The sequence below is a fragment of the Hakea prostrata genome, chromosome 1 (genome assembly GCF_041222555.1).
Source record: "Hakea prostrata isolate BN-2017 chromosome 1, UWA_Hpros_2, whole genome shotgun sequence".
Lineage (NCBI taxonomy): Eukaryota > Viridiplantae > Streptophyta > Magnoliopsida > Proteales > Proteaceae > Hakea > Hakea prostrata.
Window position 1 is genome coordinate 36307571 of NC_142600.1, and position 15020 is coordinate 36322590.

At 40.1% G+C, this 15020-nt stretch overlaps 1 non-coding gene across 1 annotated transcript; it reads left to right on the forward strand.

Annotated features, from left to right (window-relative positions):
* The first annotated feature begins 11752 nt into the window (after positions 1–11752).
* LOC149028874 (small nucleolar RNA R71) lies at positions 11753–11859 on the forward strand. The gene has a single exon (XR_016171349.1). It is a non-coding gene; the product is annotated as a small nucleolar RNA R71 (small nucleolar RNA).
* The last annotated feature ends 3161 nt before the right edge of the window (positions 11860–15020 follow it).

Consider the following 15020-nt stretch of genomic DNA (forward strand, 5'->3'; position numbering starts at 1 on the left):
GATCAATCCTACCGTTGAGATGAGTGCTAATGTAATATCCAGCCCTATTCTTACCCTGACCCTAACCCGGATCCACTGTTGTATTCAGGTCCGAAGACTCGAAGCGGTGGTAGAAGAGACCTATGGACCATTCTGATTGATGATCATGATTCGGAGACTAATCCTATGGACGTTGATGATGATACCCCTTGCTTAAATGCATTATCAGTGTTTAAGGAAAGTCTGCGGATCGGAGAAGATTAATCTCGTTGATGTACCTAATGACCTCCTGTGCACAATCCAAAAGTATTCCCCGAAACTAGACTTCTTGATTGAATTGTGGAAGAAAACTTCACTCAAATTGACCTTGTATAGCCTTTCAAATCCCTACTTGAAGTTGCTGAACTAAACCTGTTTTTCTGCTGAGAAACATTTTGGTCGATACCATCGACCAAAACCATCGACCAAAGTTTCCCAGTCTGCCAAGTTAAAGATTCCATGGAATATTCCTATTCTATTTATTATGACCTCGAGCCTTGAGCCTTGTGCAATCATTTTTCTCACCTGAAATCGTGGGGAGAGCTTCCCAAGGCACCTCCTTGGCTAATGTGAAGGGCACCTCATCAAAAACTCATTGTTTACTATTGATTCTTGTCTATTCTTCCACACTAAGGTATGAATCACCATTCCACTCTCTATCCTACCATTTTCTACTCTTTTCTTTTTCTTTCTTGCTGGTGAGACATTGGAAATGGTGCTGCAACCTTGCAACCACCACTCCAAGTGTCTACACATGATTAACCTATGAGTTTCTTAGCCATCCATTGATGCTATGCCTCCACCTCATGCCTAGCTTATGTATTCCTCTATTCTTCTATTAACATCATGTCATTTTGTACCAAACTGAGTTGTAGGGCATGCTATGTTCATGTTTATCACTTCTATATGATTCCAATCGAATTTCTATTAGTTCCTCTAACTATTACATGCCATTCCTTATCAATGCAATCAATTCCAACTCATGCCATGATGTTTGTCACTTGAACTTGTTAGCTCAATTTGGGGCTTTTTGTTTGGACCATTGGATTGGGTAATTTTCTTGACTTATAGTGTCCTACTACTGTTGTTAAGTGTTCCTCCAAGTTTCAGATTGATCCGAACACCAGAAAACCAATTTAGGATGAAAACACCCAAAATCCATCATTCTGTCCCGAAGGAAATTTTGGTCGATCCTTTTGGTCGATACCATCGACCAAAACCATCGACCAAAGTTGTTGCTGACAGCAACCTTGGCCAGTTTTGATCCAATTGATATCCAATCTTCCTAATTTCTTCTCTAACTTATTATTGATGTTTGTTTAGGGCCTTAACAATTATTTTGGACTATTTCTTGGTACTCTCAATTCATCATCAATCCAACCCAAGGTAAGGATGGTTATCTTCATAAACATATAAATCACCAACTTATGATTTATGTTCTTTTTTATGAATGGAACCTTTTGATTAGTTTTAAATCTTTATAAGACTGTTATATATGTGTTAGAACAGTAGTATTGACATCTTTATACTCTTGTCATGTTACATTACTATTCTTGTTTACTTATGTCTATGATGATTCATTTCAATATCATGTTTTAACTTTTATGGTAAGATGTATTGGATGCATGAAAGATGATGAACTTGAATATGTGATTGCTTACGTATTGACTTGGGATTGGGGAGTGTTCTATTGACACTTCTGTCCTTAGGCATCGGAGGGAATAGTATGGGATGTTCTCCGATGGTGCCTATCGACACTCTCCCGGGTTATTGGATGACATACATAGGACTGTCTAGTTGGTTGGCTAGGTTTATTCTTGTCGTGTCAGACCCGAATCGGAAGGGCATTGAGACCGAACAACCTGTGGTAGTGTATGGTTGGATGGGCGCTCTAGGCCGGTAACCAATCCGGTAGGGGACATAAACCATGCTACGGATACCTGAAAGGGGCCATTTATTGGTAGAGTTGCATATGGATAGACTTGGGCTCACAGGAGCTCAAGACCGGTAACCAATCCGTGAGAGGACGTGAGAGCTTCCCATTTACTATATGTGGATGACCAATAGGGTTGATGAGTCCGAAATCCGGGATTTCGCTGATTCTAGTGTGAAGAGTACCGGAAAGGATCGCTGGGGGCGAGGAATGGACGTATCTGAATCTGACTTGACCGACTGAGTAGATGACTTGCATTGGGCTAGGCTTTACTGTGACATGCGCCAGTACTTGACCAAATGGTGATGTGAGAGAGCGGTGACCGATCCCCTTACCACGGTTTTTGATGACTTTACCGATCTTCCCGTGCATTCCCAAGATATGGAAATGGGAGAGTGACTGACGACCCAAAGAAGTACGGTGCTATGACTTAAAGCATGTCTACCCTAGAGACTAGCATTCATAGAGTTAGACTCATATTTGCATCATATGTTCCATATCGCATTGCATTATACTATGTTCTAAATGTGTATGATTTCTAATTATGGAATAACTGCCTTGCTGAGTTCTTCGAACTCATTCCTTTTTGCAAATGTTTTTAGATTATATTCTAGGTACCAAGGACTACGATGGCACCTCCCTTGAGGCGGACTATGATTCCACATACTACCCTCCGGGTAGTGGCGTCGGTGAGGATCCGTATATTGGAGCCGAGGAGGATTACTATCCGCACCAGGGTTAGCCCCACAGTTGTGCGGGAGCGGCAGCGTTGGGTTTACTTCATCGGTACTGTTGAGGAGACTACTATTAGTGTAGAAGAAACCCTAGCGTAGTGCCCCATTTCCTCGGTGTGTTTATGGAGTATACGGGCCTGAAATTAACATGTATTTGGATTCTTCTGGTGATACTTGGACATGTACTTAACTACTTTTACTTTCCACTGCTTTGAGAGAGTGGCTACCACACCTTCTCTCACTGATATGATTTTGACCACATTCTGATATCATCTATCTTCTGCACTCTGATATATATTTAATCCTATCTTATACATATTGTTTAGTATTAATTGTTTTTACCATTGATTATTATTGTTCATGATTATGTTACCGTGTATGTGGGAGGCATGGACCTCAGATCATTGATCCTTGGACTGTGGATCACATCCCGGGTATTCCAAATGGGGTACCGGCTATGTCACACCCCACCCGTCGGTCTCGGTTACCCGCCCTACAACCCGTGGGTGCGATCGAGTATGGTCGACCAGTAGTGACTTCAGAGGTAGCACAGTTCCAGATCGAGAGTAGATTTGAGGCTGTGGGTTGGAGAGGTACCTTGTTTTTGAACGAGGACGCCTATCCCAAGCTAGTCAGGTTATTCTACAGTAACCTGACCTTCCACAGAGAGATGGATGGAGAGCACGACACTAGGCTAGTGATAGAGAGCCGGGTGAAGACCACAGACATACGCTTCACCACAAAGGAGCTGGCTCACATCCTAGACGTGCTATACATCCACGGCGACAGGAGATGGTTCGAGCCGGGGACTGAGTCAGACGATGTCATTCACTGGGAGGAGAGAGCTCTCATCTACTCGAGCATTTGCCCACAGGAGTGCAGCGGGGTAGAGTCAGTGACTGAGCTGTATCCCTCATGCAGGATCATCTCCAGGATCATAGCACGGAACTTGCTGCCTAAGGCAGGTCATCAGAGTGAGATTTCACTCATGCAGGCTATGATGACCTTTTCAGTGTACACTCGCTACCAGGTAGACTTGGCTTACATAATCCAAAATGCCATGATCTACCGAGTGACACATCCGAGGGGAGCAAACCTTGGATACGAGCGGCTTCTGACACGGATCTTTGAGCACTTCGGGGTCGACTTCGAGGGAGAGGAGACTATCCCAGTTGGGCATAGCGGTACCATAGGATACAGATTGGTCGCTCAGATGCACTTAACGGGCGGACCAAACTCACCAGAGATGCCAGCCGAGCAGGAGGACATGGATGTAGAGACTGATGATGAGGATCATGCAAACTCGCCACCACCTTCCCAGTTCGAGACGGGAGGCACATCCGGGACTCAGGATACTTCGGAGGTCGCACCACCTTGGGCTAGGGGTCTGTTCACTCGGATGGACCAGTTCGAGCAGGGGCAGGTAGAGATGAGGGGCCAGATAGCAGAGTGCCTTGACATACTCCGCCAGATGAGACTAGCTCCACCACCACCACCACAGCAGTAGATAGGTCTAGGTTTTGATTCACTATGATTCAGTACTGACCTTAGGGTTTAGATATGTTTATTGTAGTTTTTATTCAGCACATGTTCATTCCCTAACATTTTGTAAAGCGTAGAGTACGCTCCAAGTTATGTAAGGCTTTATCTTATTAATGAAACACAGTTATGTTTATTGCACTTGTATTATTGTCTCTTATGCATTTTCTTGATAATTACTGTGTGAGAATATATTTCACTTGACTTATTGTAAGTTATTCAAAATAGGATCCACTTACTTTATCAGTTTGTTTCTAACAAAAGGTGTTCTATTACTCACTCTAATTCTTTTGAGTCACTTCTGGATCTATGACTCAGATTGCTCGTCTAATACTTGTATTAATTATTATTGACTTCGTAAAACCATGGCTCTGATACCACTCTGTCACACCCCACCCGTCGGTCTCGGTTACCCGCCCGACAACCCGTGGGTGCGATCCGTCACAAGATCCAAGGTTTTAGTCTATCAACAATATTTAAGACAAATACAGATAATCATGAGCAAGAATATCCAATAACTAAATTAAATGAATTACAGAAGCCCAAAATGCTCCAATAACAAAGGAAAGAAAATAAAGAATAATGAACAAGTCAAAAATGAGGGCAGCGGAATAAAAGTGTTTAAATCAGTTTCTTTCCAGTTTGTTTCTCTAAGTTAATGAACTTAGATTCCAGTTTAATGAGGTGAGGGGTTCTCCAATTCTTCTCCAGTCAGACCATCAACCGGTGCGATAAGCGCACTCCATGCACCCGCAGGAACTCCCGCACATGCTATTTCCATCTCCCACTGGCGGTGCCACGTCTTCTTCAAACGGGATGGTTCCTTCATAGGGAACCAACCCATCTTCAGATACAATTCCTTCCTCTGTATAGGCTAAAAACATACAAAGAATAAAGGAATGAGTTCTAAAGAACTCAGTAAGAAACAATCATATATCTCATCCATCATCCACAAATACCATGATACAACAGTAATATGAATGAATGCAAAACATGAATGATGCTATGATTTCTAACTATGCAAGTCTCTAATAGCCGACATGCTTTAAGATAAACACCAGCCCTCCTCTGGGTAAGTCCCATCACTCTGATCCGGCAAGGACTGGTTACCTCTGTAGGGATCCAGGGAAAAAGGGAAAGTCCACACCTGGCTCACAAACCATGGTTAGGGGTTAAGTCCACACTCTCTCACCACGACCATTGGTAATGAGTACTGGCGCATGTCTGGGTTTCTAATCCAATGCAAGGTCATAATGGTTACATGTCTACATGAAGTCCAGATACATCCCCTATGGCACCGACCAACTCGGTTCAGTATCCTTCGCAACCTAGGAGTAAGAATCCTCACGGACTGGCTACCTCTGTTGGACTCTACTCCATAACCCTATGGTCATCCACATATCATTGGGGCGGATGCTCTCATGATTCCTCCCGACACCTGGTCCGGTCCTTGGACATCCATGAGCCCAACCCTAACATATGCAACCCTACCATTTCATGACCAACAGTGGACCACCAAGTCACATCACTGTCATCACGGGTCACTCGGTTTCAATTCCCCTACCGAAAGGGTAGTAGCATGTGGGGTACCTAGCCATGCAATCTAGACTCATCCTAACAATGTCATCAATTAATCATGATAGTCTTGAAGGCATCAGCGAGGCTTGTGTCCCATTCCACAACCTCCCGATAACATCAGCCAAGATATCCCAAAAGGAATACCCCAACTATCATAATCATATACCAACTACCACCATTTCATAACAATCACAAACCATAAAGTACACATGAAATCAAAGTAAACAGCAGTAGTATGACAACATTATATATGAAACTACAGCAGTATATATTGGTACAGATTAAGAATAACAATTACTAAATCAACATGCTGAAGTATACATAAATAGATAAGATAGACTGTCCTTACTTGCATATACTGAAACGTCCGAAAAATGGAATCCAAGAATTATTAGTAGACTTTTCTTTTAAACAAGAATCACCTAAACACAGGGTTATTAGAATATATAAGTCACATAAACCAAATTGAATCAAAACCGAAATCTATTTGGTCATTGTTTTCACCGGTCGCTTGTGCCGGTCGCTTAGGTTAAGCGACCGCCACTAGTGACCGCCCCAAAAAAATGAGCTTCAATCCGAAACTCAGGCTTCTGATTACTTGATTTCAATCCAGTTTTCGAGTAATCTCATCCTAAGTCTCGAATTAAACACTCCCTAAGCCAAAAGGGTAAGAGAAAACAATCCCCTATCATCAGTGGATTATCCCTAACCCTCTCCTTTATTGGATTTTCCATCTCACAGAAGCAGGGTTCCGTTTATGGTTATTCCATCTCACGCAGATTAAAAAAAAGGGTAAAGAATAACCAAGGGGTAATCACAGTGACGAGGAAAAAGGGTAAAACCAAACTAACGGAGATAAGAGAGTAGAGAACGAAGGGTTAGTTCAATACCTCACACCAGAAAGCCAGAGAAGAAGAGAACCGATCCTCCAAACCACCGTCGGCATCTCCAGAGACTCTTTCGGATCTTCCCCGCAGCCGTCTTAACTCCCAAATAAGAAATAACGAATAAAGTAATCGTTAATGAGACGGAGTTTGCCTTTTATAGAAGTCTGGGGGCAAAATAGGGCAAAATCCCCGAAAACAGACCGGGCGGTCGCTTGAGCCGGTCGCTTAGGTTAAGCGACCGCCACTAGTAACCGCCCCCATGTAATTTGCCATAAAAGGGTGCTTTTACTAGGGGGTTGATACCCAAGGTCAACCTAGCCCTAAATAAGAGATGGGGGAGATCTTACCTTCATTCCGGACATCTCTGAACGACACTTGACTTCCAGAATTTCCCACACCAGCCAAGGCAGGCTTTTCAGACATAGGATCCAGATCCATGGGTCCTGGGTATGGATCATGGGCTTCAATCCGGATACTCAACAGGTTCACCCGACTAGACCTTCGGGTTCTCGGACCTGGAATACGGATCTCGGGTTAGAAATACGGGGGGTATTACAGGCTAGGTGGATGTGACAGCTAAGGTTGGCTTGCTATCTAAGAAATTGGATTATCTCTTGTCATTAGGACAACAAACCCCATCTCCACCTAATCAGATTGAAGAATGTGCTTTATGTTCTAGCATATCCCATCATGTCAGTGAGTGTTATTTGGCTACACAATACCCTGAGTTTGTTAAGGAGCATGCACATTTGGCCCAAGGAGTCTCTAAATTGGGTAATGATCCATATTCCAATACCTATAACCCAGGATGTCAAAACCACCCCAATTTTTCATGGCGAAACTCAATGCCCAATCCCTCTAATCAAATACCTTATAGGCCACCTCCATTTAATATGCAACAAAATGCCTATAGGAATGAGCAACCATCATCTCCATAAGCCTCACATAATTCATCATTTGAGGATAAGGTACTAAAGGCGCTTAGTGGACTAGAGAAAAACACTCAATTGTTACATTCTCATTTTCAATCCATTAACAAATTGGAAACCCAACTTGGTCAACTAGTTGATATCATCAGTAGGAGGGAGGTTGGACAGTTACCTAGTCAACCAATAGGTAACCCTAATCATCAAATTGGGTTTAGGAAAGAACAAGTCCAAGCAATCTCTGTTGTGACATGCAGTGGGAATGAATATTATGCACCTTTGCCTACTCCTAAGCCATTGCCCATTGATCTTGAGAGTCAAGAAGAGGTTGATTTGACCCATGAGACTGGCACTGATGCACACAAGCCTAGTAAAGAAACACCACCTGTGAGTATTCCCCATCAAATTCCTTGTAAGGGGTTGCACATTCCAATTGTAGAGGGTCCTATTCCTAAATCTTACACCCCCAAAGCCCCCTTCCCTGAAGCTCTTGAGTCCTCAATTCCAGATTCTATAAAGAATGTATATTTAAGCCCAAATAGAGATGAAGAGTGCTTTGCGATTAACTTTATTAATGAGGTAGTGGTTGATTATATTCTAAACATTCTTATTGATGATCCCCTACAACATTACTTGCCATTTGGGGAATATAACCTAAATATTAAGGAAGTCAACACATTGTTGGACTCTTCCACTTCTTTGGAACAGTTACCATTCACATTTAGATTTGAGCTTCCACCTCCATTGGCTGCTTCTTACTGAGTCTGGCTGAAGACTCTAAACTTAGCGCTTTATGGGAGGCAACCCATATGTTAAGATATTATTTCTTGTTCTTTTTCCTTTATTTTCTTTGTTTGTTGTTAGGTTTTACTGTTGCGTGCTCTATCATGAGTTCAAACATCGGGTACACTCTTTCCTCTATTTGCTTCTATTATTTTTTTTGCATGCACTGAGGTCATTGCATAATTTAAGTGTGGGGGGGGGGGGTGTCAACTCGAGTAAGACTTGTTGATAGTTGGTAGAGCATTGTCACAAAGATAAAAAGTGCCAATTTTTTCTGGCTTTGGTAAGATAAATGTTTTAATTCCCTGCTTAGATACAAAATGAGAGCTTAAGTGTTTTAGAAATCCCATCTGATGTAATGAACACCCTCTTGAGAGAATAGTAATGGGTTTTACATTTTGAGACCAAGGTTGAATCTGAAAATAGGAATTCTAGGTAGTCCAAAAAGTTTGACCATCTAGTTATCTTGTATTGCCTTGTGCTTATGGTGACAAGTTGAGACCGATTTTAGACTATTTAAATGTGAAGTGAATTGAAGTAAAATGTGGAAAAAAAAATATGCTGAAGTTTAAAGGTTAGACCTCCTTCTTAGTAACCGGGTCTCGATGTCACCAACATCGTGCTTCGCGTCAAACAGTTGGGGTGTCTTTGGTCCAATCTTGGCCTGTAGCCTAGTTGGCTTGAGTAAATAAGTTCGAGGGGTATTCTACACCTAGTCCCTTAAGGCCATCTGGCTTGAGAGCGGCTTACCCAACACTCGTTACATAGGCCATCTAGAAAGCTCAAGAGGCAAAACATTGCACGGACTAGAACTGTTACCATTAAAGAAAGAAGTGAATTAATGTGCTTATAAAGGTGAAATATCTAAGAAGGTCAATATTGCTTAGATCTTGAGTTCTTGGTATTATTTGGTATCTAGTTTAGTTTTATTTGAGGGTGTACTGGTAGACTGAAGATAAGAGGAGACTTCTCGATTGAATTTTTTGCCTAGAGCTAGACTCAAGAGAGGGTGTAAAGAGCTTAAGTGTGGGGGTGCCTATATTCCCTTCAATCTTTAATGGAGTGTCTTTGTCTTGGAATCTGTCTTTTTAATTTTACTATTGCCAGAATAATTAGAAGAGCACTTATGAATTTTGTGTGTATATTCTCTACAAACACTCATGAGACACAACTCGTCCACTAGGGTAACCTAGGGGTTTAAAGGCTTGTCGCACATGCTAAGTGCAACCGTGATTCCTACGAAAGTGAGTTAGGTTTTTCTTTCTTTATTTTCTGTATTACTTTTATTGTTTTGTTTTGCTCGAGGACTAGCAAACACTCAAGTGTGGGGGTATTTGATAAGCATGCATTTACCATTATTTATTTGATTTAATTCCCCATACTTATTTAATTAAAGAGAGCTAATTGAGTATCTTCACAAGGATGATAGTCTTGCCAAGATAGGGCATATCTAGGAAGACCATCCCTAATTTACTTTGAAGTGTAGAGTTATATCAATTAGGGAAAAGCATTGGGGATTCGAAATCCCAAAGATCTTCACATATTCATAGTTAACGTTTTTACATTAGTTAGTAGATTTAGTTTAAATTTAGTTTTATTGAATTCAATCTTAGTGACTTAGCCTTTTAGTTCCCTATAGTTCGACCCTGTACTTTCTGTTTGCTACTAAAGCCAAAGCCAGAAAAAATTGGGCAAAATTGGGCACTTTTTATCTTTGTGACAATGCTCTACCAACTATCAAAAAGTCTTACTCGAGTTGACACCCCCCACACTTAAATGATGCAATGACCTCAGTGCATGCAAAAAAAAATAATAGAAGCAAATAGAGGAAAGAGTGTACCCGATGTTTGAACTCATGATAGAGCACGCAACAGTAAAACCTAACAACAAACAAAGAAAATAAAGGAAAAAGAACAAGAAATAATATCTAAACATATGGGTTGCCTCTCATAAAGCGCTAAGTTTAGAGTCTTCAGCCATACTCTGTAAGAAGCAGCCAATGGAGGTGGAAGCTCAAATCTAAATGTGAAAGGTGAATGCTCTAAAGAAGTGGAAGAGTCCAACGATGTGTTGACTTCCTCAATATTTAGGTTAGATTCCCCAAATGGCAAGTAATGTTGTAGGGGATCATCAATAAGCATGTTTGGAATATAATCAACCACTACCTCATCAATAAAGTTAATTGCAAAGCACTCTTCATCTCTATTTGGGCTTAAAGCTACATTCTTTATAGAATCTGGAATTGAAGACTCAAGAGCTTCAGGGAAGGGGGCTTTGGGAGTGTAAGATTCAGGAGTAGGACCCTCTACAATCGGAATGTGCAACCCCTTACAAGGAATTTGATGGGGAATACTCACAGGTGGTGTTTCTTTACTAGGCTTGTGTGCATCTTTGCCAGTCTCATGGGTCAAATCAACCTCTTCTCGACTCTCAAGATCAATGGGCAATGGTTTAGGAGTAGGCAAAGGTGCATAATATTCCTTCCCACTGCATGTCACAACAGAGATTGCTTGAACTTGTTCTTTCCTAGACCCAATTTGATGATTAGGGTTACCTATTGGTTGACTAGGTAACTGACCAACCTCCCTCCTACTAATGGCATCAGCTAGTTGACCAAGTTGGATTTCCAATTTGTTAATGGATTGAGAATGAGAATGTAACAATTGAGTGTTTTGCTCTAGTCCACTAAGCGCCTTTAGTACCTTATCCTCAAATGATGAATTATGTGAGGGTTGTGAAGATGATGGTTGCTCATTCCTATAGGCATTTTGGTGCATATTAAATGGAGGTGGCCTATAAGGTATTTGATTAGAGGGATTAGGCATTGAGTTTCACCATGAAAAATTGGGGTGGTTTCGCCATCCTGGGTTATAGGTATTGGAATATGGATCATTGCCAAATTTAGAGACTCCTTGGGCCAAATGTGCATGCTCCTTAACAAACTCAGGGTATTGTGTAGCCAAATAGCAGTCAGTGACATGATGGGATAGGCTAGAACATAAAGCACATGCTTCAATCTGATTAGGTGGAGAAGAACTTGTAGGAAGTGGAGATGGGGTTTGTCCTAATGACAAGAGATAATCCAATTTCTTAGATAGCAAGTCAACCTGAGCACTCATCTCAACGATAGGATTGATCTCATAGAGACCGCTCCTCTTTGGTTGCCCAATGGATGGAATCTCAATCCTAGCTGCTGAAGCATGGTGTTGGCAGTTTTCACTAAGGGTCTCAAAAAGTTCCCATGCCTCATTCTCATTCTTGTGCATGAAAGTCCCACCACAAGAAGAATCAACCATTTGCCTATGTCGGTCTCTAAGGCCATCATAAAAGCATTGAACCAATTGCCATTTAGGAATAGCATGGTGGGGGCACTTTCTAGGTAATTTTTTTAGTCTTTCCTAGGCCTCATGAAATTGTTCTCCTTCTTGTTGGGAGAAACTCGTTATCGCGCTCCTAATGCTATTGGTACGGCCAATGGGGAAGAACTTTTTAAGGAACTCCTGTTGCATTTCTACCCAAGTGGAAATTTTAACATTGGCCAAAAAATGAAGCCAATGCTTAGCTTTATCTTTAAGGGAGAATGGGAAAAGAAGTAACCTTAAAGCATCAACTGAGAGGTTTTGAATTTTAACCGTGGATGACACCTCTAAAAACTCATCTAAGTGCTTATAAGGCTCTTCATTGGCAAGTCCATAAAAAGATGGTAGCATTTGAATCACACTAGATTTGTCTCATATTGAGCCGCCTCTATGTTAGGCAACTTAATACAAGAAACCGGAGTATATATCGTAGGAATGAAATGCTCACTCAAGGGCCTCATTGGAGGCTCATAGTTTGCCATGGTTCTTTGCCTACTAAGGTTGGCCAAAGTCTCTTCTAACTCTAAGTCAAGTGGAGTCAACTCAGGGTTTAGGGACGGACGACCATGCATACACACAAAAGAAAAAGAAAAAGAAGAAGAAGAAGAAGAAGAAGAAGAAGAAGAAGAAGCTAAATAAGCAAAATTCAAAGAAAATAACTATAGCAAAAGGGAAAGTTTAGGACGTACCTGAAGCGCAATCCACGTGATCTTTCGAACAAAAGTTATACATGTGGGATTTGAGGGATGGGGATTTTTTTTTAAATTAACCTAAACAACCCAAGCTAATGTAATATTACAATTAAAAAGTCCTAAATACAATTATATCTAAGAAAGAAAAGATAACAACCTAAACTAATTATCGAATCTCTACTCTTGCAGTTACCTACAAAACAAAAGAAAAAGAGATTAGTTAAATAAGCAAAGAAAAATTAAAAATTAAAAACACTAAAATTACTCTAAAAATTATGCCTAATTGACAAAAATCAATCCTAGCAACCGTGCTTTGGTTCCCCGGCAACGGCGCCAAAATTTGATCGTGTCACTAACCAATCAAAAATAAAATCCTATACTAATCTAGCAAGCAGAAAGTACGGGGTCGAACTATGGGGAACTAAAAGGCTAAGTTACTTAGATTGAATTTAACAAAACTAAATTTAAAATAAATCTATTAATTAATGCAAAAACTTAAACTATGAATATGTGAAGATCTTTGGGATTTCGAATCCCCAATGCTTTTCTTTAACCGATATAACTCTACACTTCAAAGCAAATTAGGGATGATCTTCCTAGGTATGCCCTATCTTCGCAAGACTATCGTCTTTTGCGGAAGCTTGGCACGCTTAGTTCGCTGAGCTATAGAACATCTTTGGCCAAACTCAAACACAATCAACTAGAAGAGATAGAACAATCAAATTAATGAAATAAGCATGGTTCATCTACATCCCAAAGAAAAAGAACTAGCTACTCATTATCACAAAGTTCATAAGAAAAATAAAGATGAAACATAGGGGGAGAGAGAGAGAGAGAGATGTGGTCTTCTTCTTCAGCAATGAGAGAGATGAGAGCCGCATTCGCCGTTTTCTTTTCTGTGGTTGGCTTCTCTTTTATGTCTCCCGCACACAATGAATCCCCTCTCTTTACCCATCTATTTGACCTTTATTCTTTTGGAATTTGGAAAACCTCTGGAAAGTTGTAGATATTTTCAATATCGTTCCATAGAATCTTGAATTATTGAAATCCAATCTCATACGAGCGAGATATGCCCAAAATACTGAAGGTAGGTCTGTTTACCCGATTTTCAGATTTATTACCAATTTTGTTCCTTAGACCTCCACCTATTTCCAATTTGGCTAAGATCTCACTTTTCATGATTTCTTGAGCAGCAAGATTGAATGCCATGATTTAAAATCCACCAATATCTAATATATTTGCCAACTTTACTCCATATTATCTCTAATATCCAAAATCTCCTTATTCCTGAAAAATACACTAAAATACTCAATTAGCTCTCTTTAATTAAATAAGTATGGGGAGTTAAATCAAATAAATAATGGTAAATGCATGCTTATCAGTCTCTTAATAAGCTAAAAATCTATAGTCTTAAGAATTGTAATAAAAATTGTTTCAGAATATTGAGAGAATGACCTAACTTTTGCCTTGAACGGAAGCTGATTTTTGGTAATGTCTCCTTCATTGACCTTCTTGATATCCACAACAAAAATTATTAAAAAAAGTTTGGATTTATTCATATTAGATGACACTGTCCTTAAGACTATGGATGCCCCCTATGGTGCAACTAGGAGAACGCAATTTTGCCTCCAAGATGAAACAGCCCCTAGCTCCCCCAATAATCATGCACTCAACTATTGGACCCCCTTTGAGTGCTATAGCATTGTGCTCAACCTATTATAAAATACTAACTATTATAATATTACTTCCCCAAACTTAACATAGAAAAAAAACACAAGAATAGCCCATTTGTGTTTATGACATGAATAGAGTTTTCTCAAGGGACTTGATTGAAAGAGACTCTACCCTTGATCTCATTAGTCACCATGTGAAGAAGCCTTTAAGAGACCTCTATTATACATGAAGAATAAGCGGGTAAAATAAATATAAAGAAGAATTAATGTTAAGAACTGCAAGACTAATATCACAATAGAGTATACGAAATACTTCTTTCAAATCCCTAAGAAAAGTAAGGTCTCTATAAAGGAGACTCAGGGAACCAAACAAATAAGTGAAGTTAAAGTAATTAAATTGATTAAATAAATTAATAAATTAATAAATTAATAAATAAACTTAAATTGTTAACTAAATATTTTGAATCATAATGTTGTAATTTATAACTAAAATATAGCTACTTTGGAAAGGATATAACATAGCTGAAAGCCAATTTTTGAAATTTAACTAATCCATTTAACAAGTAAGTCCAAACTTGCTTTGGGGAATCGATTGCTAGAACCGATCATTGGTTAAAAGGAATAGAAGAAAACTTGGCATTAACATTGCTAAGTTTGGTTGATAGAGAGAGACTATGTAAGTCATTTGAGGAGAGTGAATAGACACACCAATTTTATGTGGTTCGGTTGAATGCAACGTACGTCCATGGGAGAGTCTGAGATACTTTCCACTATATCTTAATGAGTTGTGTACATGCCTTTTATAAAGAGCCAGAGTCCTTTTTCTTCACTCATCAAGACTTTGATAGTTTATCATCATGTGGAGTCCCTGTGTTACATGTTTGTAGAATTTGGGTTT